The 10,443-nt window shown below is 44.5% G+C and overlaps 1 pseudogene; it reads right to left on the bottom strand.

Moving 5' to 3' along the window:
• Nucleotides 1-8,289: 8,289 nt before the first annotated feature.
• Nucleotides 8,290-10,081, bottom strand: LOC124671288 (annotated as a pseudogene).
• Nucleotides 10,082-10,443: the final 362 nt, after the last annotated feature.

Here is a 10,443-nt window from a genome sequence, read left to right as displayed (position 1 = left end):
CATATAATGTGTATAAAACATGTGAGTATCATCATAAAAGTAGCATGGAACATAAGAAATTATAGATACGTTTGGGACGTATCAATGATCAAGTGAGGCATTCCGGCTTGAGTGGAGCCTGAAGAGTTATCATCAAGATCAAGCGAGATGCGCAAGGCATATGTATGGCCTTGATAGGTTTTCCTTTCACCGGTCTCAAGGTGGTTGATGGGAGACCGGACTGTAGGATAGATAGTCGCACTATCAAGAGGGGCTTTCGATTGGGTAACTTGATCACATCGTCTTAAGGAGCTCAACCCTTTGCATACTTGCATATCCCTATTATTCTTGGTGTTTCTCTGTGAGAGGTTCTTGAGCTTGTTTCTAGCTTTACAACAAGCCCAAGTTCATTGAAAATGGAATCCGCATGCATCTTCTATTGCGCTTTCGAGTTTGGACGTCTTCACCGTTTCTTGACGGTGGCAGACTCCCTCTCTAAAATCATCTAAAAATATCCTGTGAGGAGTCTCCATATGTACGGTTATCTTTCCAACAAAATTGGTTTCATGTCAATCGGAGTTCGGGAGCTTTTTCTGTTTAAAATATAGAAAAGTTGTTTAACCCCTGGCCGGTCTGTGGTCCGGTTGGATCGGCCGTGGCGCCGGCTGGCCCGGCGCCAACCGGCCCCTGGACCGGTGCCATCCGGGGGCATGTTCTGTAAGTCCCCGATCCGCCTGGTCACGGTCCGGCGCCAGGTCCGGTTTGGATCGGCCGGGTTCGGCCCGTGGCCCGGTCTGACCGGCACCTGGACCGGACGGCCCGGCCCTAGGCCCGGTTGACCGGCCTCCTCGACTGTGCTGAGCTGAAACTCACCCTTATATTTCTCCCTAGACTATAAATAGGCCTTCTTCCACCTTGGGCTGAATAAGTTCTTCCACTCTCTCTCATCCATTGTTGACTTTGAAGAACTTGCCCTATCTCTTGATTCCCCCCATGATTCTTGCTCATTCTTGAGGGATCTAATAGAGGGGATCTAGATCTACAACTCCACCAATCCATTCCTCCTCTTTGTGAGGGGAACTCTTTGGATCTAGATCTTGGAGTCATTTGTTGATTTCCTCTTTGTTCTTCCTATCTAATCTCATCCTAGCATTTGTTGCTTTGGTGGGATTTGAGTGTGAATGATTTGAACACCTCTAGTGTTCTTACTTTGCGTCATTGTATAGTGTTGAGCTCTCCACCACGATTAGTTCGAGTGAGAGACCGTGAGCTTGTTACTCTTGGAGGGAGACCTTCTAGTTGGTTTGGAGGTTGGTGCTCCGGTGATCTCTTTAAGGAAGCTTGTGAAGAGGTCCGGGCTTCTCCTTCGTGGAGCTTGTGAAGTGGTTGTGGAGCTTGCCATCTCCGGAGTGGAGGAAAAGCTAACCATAAGGAGAAGAAGGTGAGCCTTCGTGGCGTTGAGGAATCCTTTGTGAGACCTCCACCTCTCCAAACGTGATGTACCTTCTTGCAAAGGAAGGGAACACGGGAATACAACTTCGTCTCCGCGTGCCTCGGTTATTTCTATGCCCGAGCTTACTTTCCTTGTGATAGCCATCGAGCTTGAAGTATCTATTATATCTTGCTATCACTTGTTGTTTATATATATATATATATATATATCTTGTACCTATCTTGCTTAGCTCTAGTTGTTGCTGTTGCACTTAGTTGAGCCTAGCATATTTAGAGTTTGTGCTTGTAGAATAAACATAGTTTAATTCCGCATTCTTACAAGCCAAATCCGTAAGAGTTTTTAAACGCCTATTCACCCCCCCAAGGTGACATCTTGTCCTTTCAGTCATCCACTTCACCACTCTCATACTCGTCATCCACTTCACCACTCTCATCCCCACTTATGGAGGCTTCCACAAATCCTATCTGCACGCAAAACCTCAGCTTCTCGTAGCAATGGCGAAGGGCAACCGTTGGTTTCGCCTCGGCCACAAAGACCACGAGGCAGGGTCCTCCTCCGGTGGCAGTCGACTTATTTTCTGTGCATAGGTGCCACCACGACCCCTCCCACACTGCACTCTGAGCGACTCGTGTACGTGAAGGTTGAGGTCGTGCGCCAGTTCGAGGAGCTCGGCCAGTCCGTAACATTAACATGGTCATATGTCCACCTACCACACGACTGGCATATAAACCAGGCACGCGTGCCTTGCCTGTGTTGGCCGTCTCGACGCGCAGTACGGCTCGCCTCTAAGAGATCCTGTGTCCCCGGATCTTTCTCCCACCAAATCTGTGGCAGGACCCACCTACACAGTGGATTCACCGTTGTAGGCGTGGTGGTTCAAGTCCAAAGTATTAATCTCTATTTAGGGCATCTCCAACGGGGTGATGCAAACGGACTAAAAACGTGTGTTTGCGTCTGCGCGGACAAAAAACGCGCTCCAGCGGCTAGACGCAAAATGACTGCAGCGTTCGTTCTGACGCAAACGTGGACCAAATATGCGTCAAGAATGTGTCTGCGTGGACGTGTCCGCGCGTTCGTTTGCGTCCATTTGGTCTGCATGCACCCTCTCTCTCCTCCTTTAATGCAGGGCAAACCCATGTACTGGTCATTCCTAGCCACACAAATAGAATCTTTTTCACTCTCTCATGCATGGCAGGCCCTTGCGGTCAAATAAATACATCTCTACCGTTGGAGAAAGGGCAGACGCATGCGGACATGTAAATATTTTTTTGTGTCCGTGCCCAACGCAAACAGACATAAATTATGTCAAAATACGTCGTCGCCCTTAAAACTCAATTGTACTCACCAATGCAGGCGCAAGGCAGATCACAATGTACACAAACAGACAAAAGCTCCCAAGTGCGATGACATATGTACGGTTATCCACCCTATTATCCTTCTCTTTTTTACTTACCGTGCAGCGTGCACTTTTGTGGCTAATTTGTACTCTCCCAATTCATATTAATTCATGTTAAAGTAGATATATCTACAACTAAAATGTATTTAGATATATCTATATTAGTATTAAATAATAGGAATCGGAGGAAGTATAGTAAGTTCCTTTCTCTGATGCATATTAGTTGACTTAACTTTAGCTCAATTCATATGTATCTAGTTATATCTAGATAAAATGAAGTCAATTAATTTGGATCGAACGAAGTACTGCTTTTTGGTGTATCATTTTTTACGGACTGCACTTGGTGCACAACCACCGACATTGGTGTCTGGTTGAGGCACCCGTGCGATTTGCCGATATGGGGTAGCCCGTTGTAAGAGCACCGCTAGCAGATTTTTTAAACCGCTACCCACATTTGCGTGTTTGTAAGTTGCAGAATTCGTGATTTGCGGGTCAAAAAAATCCTCTATGGACAAAATACGACAAACTAAACTGTAAATTAAAAAAAAATCAGGGGAGACAAATGATGCATTCTATTCTACTTTTGATCATTGCATACATACAAAAGTGCGGCGATTTTCCATAAAATGTGCCCTAAAACCTACGGAAATCGCCGTCGCGGCATACTACGTAAAAAACGGTTTCGGGATGCTCACCGGAGCCTCTTGCCATGGTGGCGACTTGGGCGGATTTGCGATGACGCCTTAACTCGTTCGCTGACGAGGTCGCAATAACCTTGCCATGCTTCTCCGCCACCACTCGCCACTCCTCCGCATTCTTGGCTTCGCGGTGGCTCATCTCCGACACGAGACCAAGGACGGTGGGGAGATGGTGGTCATCGACGAAATCTTAGGCGCGAAGCCGGCCATCTCCTCAAGCATGGGGAGGATCTTGTCGTGCTCGGCGTCCTTGACATAATCGTTGGGAGCAAACGAGGGCTCCGGCGTGTGTTGTTTACCTCCATCTTCACCGACTGCAAGGGCGCGCGCGAGGTCGACGCGGAGTCGATCGAGAGGGCGGTGTTGTGGCGGGAGGAGAAGCTCTACTCCCTCCGGTAGAACATGGGAGACGACGTCAGCCCGTACTTGGTGTACCGGTAGGAGCCGCGTCCGAGCGCTGCTTGGCGGCCCCCGATTTCTCGCCGGCACCGTTGTTCCCGCCACGGCCGCTCGCGCTCCCACCGCGGCCAACCTGGCAGCCCCCGTGGCCGCTCAAGCTGTGACCAAACACCATGGCGCCACGGGATGCTCGGATCTGTCAACGACGCATTCGATTGAGCTCGTCGGCGCCAAAATGTAGGTGGTGGATGCGGTGGAGCGGCATACAAAGCGGCGGAGCGGGAAAAGGGTTTCGGCCCGCATTGGCCGCTCCAAACATAATATATACCGACTGATACGATCTAGAAACATGCCCAACATATTTTTACGGGCTAAACCGTATATGCACTGATATGGCCCAAAAATACGTCGAAACCCTTAAACCAACCTACAAACATATTACTGGTAAAAAAAAGACATGCTCTAGTAGCCCTTATATCCACCACCACACACCCCAGGTCAGCATGTTGGGCCGGCCCAGTTTTTTAAAAAATCTAAGCATTTTCTGAATCGCAAAAATTTCAAGAATCTGAACATTTTATTAAAAAATTCCAAAATTGGAACATTTTTTAGATTGAACATTTTCAAAAAATGAACATTTTCCAAAATTTTGATATTTTTAAAATTTTGAATTTTTTTAATAGATTGAACATTTTCCAGGATTGAATTTTTTTTCACAATGAACATTTTTCAAAAATCTGATTTTTTTCAAAATTTGAATATTTTTTAGATTGAACATTTTTTGATATAGAATAATAATTTATAAAAATTGAACAATTTTCCATTTAATTTTTCTTAAAATTTGAAAAAATAAAACTTTTTAATTTGAAAATGGAAAACAAAACAGAAAAGGAAAACAAATAAAAAAACAAAAAGGAAAAGAATAAACAGAAAACGAAAAGAAATAGGAAAAATTTATTGGGCCGGGCCCTATACCCCGACCAGGGTGTTTGGTGCTTGGTACGGCCCGGCTCGTATAGCTCCCGTTGGACTTGCCCGGGGGATCAATCCTATTCACCGCTCAAAGCGGGCTCTATGGGGCGCGCCGCATACCCCACCTGCATGCTGGGCCTGGCCCATTTACTCCAGATTGCTTCACCGTCACCCGCTGCTTGCTTTTTTTTAGAGATATCGCTGCTGTTGTATGGATGGGAAGCTAGCGATCAAGACCCAGACACGGGAGTACGAGGTTCTCTTTTATTTTTTTGTTTTCCTATTTTAAATTTATCGTTTGGTTTCTCCTTCTTTTCCTTTGTTTTTTTATCTTCAAAATATTTTTCCTTTTACTTTCTTCATTTTAATATTTCGTTATTGTTCAACTTAGATAAAATTTGAAATTTGTTCATTTTCGAAAAAAAATCATTTTCGAGATTTGTTCTGAATTTAAACTCGTTTAATATTTGATTTTTTTTCTGATTCTAAAATTGTTCATTTTTAAAAATTGTTTAAATTAGAAATTTGTTCATTTTCGAAATTTGTTCACATTGGAAATTTGTTCATCTTTGAAATTAGATCAAACTTCAAATTTTCTCTTTTCAAAATCCGTTCATATTCGAAACTTGTTTACATTAAAAATTTGTTCAAATCCAAGATTTGTTCTGATTCTAAAAAAATCAATTCAAAAATTTGTTTAGTTTTGAAATTTTCTTCACATTCAAAATTTCTTATTCTATAATTGTTCATTTTCGAAATATGTTCTGATTCTAAAATCATTCAATTTTGAAATTATTCAAATTCAAAATTTGTTTATTTTTTCAAATTTGTTCACACTTATTACGGACAGTTGTAGTCTCTCGCTTCAAATTAGATCAAATTGTTACGTTTTCTTTTTTGATGGAATCCTTGCAAGTACGTGAAAGTCAAGCTTTGACGTTCGGTTCATGTTGAAATGAAACAGTGCAAGATTCTACGTGGACTACAGTGAAGAGAATTCAAAAAGAGAAAAAGTCGAACAACTTCAAAGAAACTGCAGCCATGCACGTATGAAACATGGGCCGAGCCCAGCTTACTCCGGGACAGCTCATTCTCTAAGCGGGAGCGACTGTTATTGTCGCTTAAGGCGATGAGTAGGACTGTAGGAGGTCTCCCGGTCCAGCCCGAGGCGGAGATGAAGTCGTGATTGAGTCGGCACACGGTCCTAGTCCATAAATATTCACTGCGGCCGGCTCCGGTACAGCGCAAAGTACAGGCGAAGCTCCACTCACCAGAAAATAAAAACTCAAGTACAGGCAAAGGGGAAAGTGAACCCAGGAACACCCCAGGAGGAGAATCGAAACCGGCGATGTCGGCGCTCCGGTGCGCCGGGAGGAGGCTCGTTGGCCTGCGGGCGACTGTCTCGCCGGCGTCTCAGGCGCAGCAGCGGCGGCTCTTGCCAAGGCTTCTCCACAGCAGCCCGGCAGTCGAGATCCAAAAGGAGCTCCGCACGAAGAAACAGGAGCTGTACAGTCTGCTCGCCAAGCTCGAAGTGAACCCATACCTAAGAGATAATTGCGAGTTTGACATGATGGACCGGTACCAGAATAAAAGGTTGCTCCGGCAACTTTCTGTGCAGATCGAGCCTAGATGGAACGACCTCGACTGGTATGACCTCAAACATATATACTGCCTCTTCTTTTCTTTTACTACAGTAAATTTTTTTTGAACTGAGGTTCAGAGTTTCATAATCTCGTTTGACTGCTGATGACTTGCAGGCGCTGGTTTCAACTTGCACAGAAAATAAGCTTTTACTGGACATGCGGGGCGTCTTATGTAACTGTATGCACGTTTTGGCACTATGCTTTGGGTGGACAGAATGACAGCCAAGATCCAAAGGGAGCTAGCCAAAAGTAAGTCGGCTAAGTGAGATAACTCAGCAGCCGATTTGACCACGATGTGTTATGTGTAGAGTTCTGGAGTAGTACAAATCCAAGAAATCACGGAATGCCAGGTTCATCGCGGTCTGACGTTCTTCAACCCAAAGGTCATCACCGTCCACTCGAACAAGTTGACAAAATCGCGATAGCAAAACACTGTTTTGACCGAGTCATTTTCGGTCATGAATATTTGGTTGTACCTTGCGTTACCATCTAAAAAGTTGATGTCATATCACATCATTGATAAGTATGTCGGCTATTGGCATAGGATACCCATCCATGTGTGGTTCTGTTGAGATCTCTGAAGTCTATGCGCACCCTGATATGACTGGACCCTTTCTTCTTGACTGGTACAATGTTCGAAACCCAGTAAGCATATCTTTAGATTGAATTTCCTAGCTGATTTGTTGTGAGGTTTAAAACCGGGCTTTATAGGTAACCGATGTTTGACTAACTCTTGGCTTAAGCCTCGCATCTCGTGGTACTCTTAAGTGAAGCAATATGCGTACTCTTTAAGTAGCTCGATTAAACGAGGCTGTAATCGGCTGCGAGGTTGTGACTTGCGTAAGTCAGCCTTAGGATAGTGTCCGTCTCCAAGACTCCAATGTCCATATCCACTAGCGTGTCAGTCGACTTGAAGCCTTGGCCCAACTTGTGCATGATGCCTAATTTCTTCAATGGTTTCCCACATATCGTCCTTCTATCCCGATACTCATGTAGGCGCTTCTAGAGCCATGCATCACTGGGATCCATTAATTGAAATGACGGAGATGAGAACTAACAATCAGCATTAGTGAGACGGGCACGAATCCCACTCAAGAGATCAAACTCGGATAAATCATGGCCAAGAGGCATGTAGCAATGTAGAACTAATTGGTATGGACTCATTCGTGCAACAACAAAATGTTGCAGTTCCCTTGGACATCAACAACAAAGAAGGTTGTGCCCAAAGTCTTAGTCCTAAGAGTAAGTTCAACATTGATCATACCTTTGGCATCTACCCTTTATTCGTATTTGAACCCGTTAAGTACCATATGTGTCTTCGTCTAGTTAAACTTTCTTGAAGACCGAATACAAACAAGAATATTACAAGCTAGTTTTTTCATTATTAAAAAAGCATATATCTTGGAGCTAGCTGAGATAGTGCGCCGGAGCGAGACGGGGCGTGTTATGCCCCGTTGTTTGTAATAAAATGAGCGGTAAGCATTCAATATTTCTAATTCAATTTACCATAGGCAAATGGTTCCATTCTGTCCAAACTTAATACCTGGTATCGCAAGTTATTTAAGCAGTTGAAACAGGGCATGAACAAAATAGATCCTGCGTAAACTGCAGGCATAGTGGTTCCAGCCGCTCGCAGCATGATCCTGGGAGGAACACACTCAAAGGCTACGGTGAAACATCAAACATGCACGGACGGAACAATAGCAAACTATAGGTGGAATGGTGATTTCTTATTCGCATCGTCCGGCTTCAGATGATAGACTGGTAGTATGCCGCTATTTCTTCGGAGGCAACAGTGTGCTGCTGAGTGCACCGCGAGTCACCAATGCAGCTCTCACTAGCTTCATAACCTGTTGCCAGCAAACCAAATTCATCAAGCAGTGAGTTTCTTCAGCAACTGAGAAATTGAGAGCATAGAAAGTGAAAAACAAAAGAAGGAGCTAATCTTAGCTATCAACTCCATTCTAGGCATGTCTTGTTTAACATCTGTGAGGATCTACCTGGGTTTTGTCGAGAGAGAGATGTTTTTCCACCAGCTCCTCCTTCGGAACCTTGGCTGCACGCATGACTTGCAGAGTGTTTGTCAAGGAGAAATGGATGACCCTCAGATCGTCGGTCACCAGGAAGTTTCTGGGGCCTGTCTTGATATATGCTTTACAGTTGTTGTAGCAACTTCCTTTGCCTCCCTACTTTGGATTCATCTCCTCGGCAGTTGCGCCTAATGGTTCAGTATGGTAAGCACTAGTGCATTGTTGACCTGTGGTACGAAGGCACTTCAAGCAGCGAAAAGTCACTCTTCTTGGGTATATCTCTTCTGCATGAAGTACATCTCTGCTGCACCCAAAGAAGGGGGCTAACATGGGACTACGAAGCAGGTATTCGCATTCTGGTTTCACGCATCCTTTCGCGCTCCCATCAATACTATTGTACAGGCTGCCAATACATCCATTCGGAGACATTTGACCATATGTCTTAATGACGGAGCCAAGTGGAAAGCAAAGGAGGCCAAAAATAAGATCGACAAAATCTTCCCCAACTTCAGCATACAACACCGAGGAGTCGTCCTTTGTATGCACAAGCTTTATCTTGATTGCAAAGAAAGTACCATCAGCTTGTTTAGGGATTTTAGGGAGCTGATCTATATTTACAGCATCCGGTGAGAGAGCAACATCAAAATATAGTCCAGTTAAAGGTTGCTTGGACAATGATGCTCTCTGAAGGAGGCTAATTATCTGAAAGAATATTAACGTGGATGTGGTTAGCAAATGCAGTCTAATTTCCCAGCGAAACGAATGACACGAAATTGGGTGTCTGTGTAGCCCCTATTCATGAATAAACAAACAAAATCACTGTAAAAAATTTGAGAAGAAAAAAAAGGTTTGCGTGTTGCTGAAATATACAGAAAAAAAATGGAATGCACTTATAGATACAAACCATGTAGGCGCTGAGTTGAAAAATCTTCTCCTCAATCTTGGCTTGCTCTTGTAGCCCAAACCTATCGAGCAGGGAAAACACAAGAGTAGTAGAAGCAGCAGACACTTGGAGATCATCGGTAACGATGAACTTCAGACCACTTTTAACAAAAACCCCGTCATCATTGCCTTCATCAACAGTATCAAAAACGTTCTGTGGACATTCCCAAGAACTTGCCCTGCTGCCACAGTTGCAACAATTAACCTTGACCGAGGTCATGTTCCTACAATTGCTATCGCAGACGTAAAACCTTCTGGAATTCTCATCGTCAATTTGGACTTTAAGCCGATCGCAGTGAAACGCGGCAGCATTGACAGGACTAAGAAGCATGGTCTTGCAAGCCTTGGTTTGGAAGTGATCTTCGCTGAGACTCTCCACGCTCTTGTATAGCTCATCTAGGCAACCCTAACTGGGACTGCTTACCGAGGCGACGGACAATTGTGCCAAGAGGCAGCGTGAGGAAACTGAAGAGGATGTCGACGAAGTCCTTGTCAGATTCTGCAAACAGAACCTTTTTCTTCTCCTTGTCGATGAACAACTTGACAGAAACTGTTCCATAGATGGACATGGCGTGCGCAGTATGCAAGTGCTCGCGGAAGTGTTGTGCTACTTCTAAGACTAACTGATGAGTAGGGCAGTCCTTAAATATCCACTATGGCCTGCCTGTTGGAGTGCCCACAATTTGATCGTTACCTGGAATATGAAGGATGCTAGTGGTTCCAGACGAAGAGTCTCATACTGAAACGCTAGTGTAAATAGTAGTACGGAGTAAATCTTTACCGAGTCGCCTACTGAAACGGTAGTGTAAATGCAAATCTTTACTTTTCCCAACTGGAAGGTGTTGACCTTCCCTGATTTTATCTCTCAAAGGAAGATGCATGTCAAGGAATAGGGCCGTAATTATTGCTCAGACCTGAAGGGAGAGGAGTA

Source organism: Lolium rigidum, chromosome 7 (assembly GCF_022539505.1).
Source record: "Lolium rigidum isolate FL_2022 chromosome 7, APGP_CSIRO_Lrig_0.1, whole genome shotgun sequence".
Classification (NCBI taxonomy): Eukaryota; Viridiplantae; Streptophyta; class Magnoliopsida; order Poales; family Poaceae; genus Lolium; species Lolium rigidum.
The sequence above is the reverse complement of the archived record's forward strand: the minus strand, read 5'-3'. Positions and strand labels throughout refer to the sequence as shown.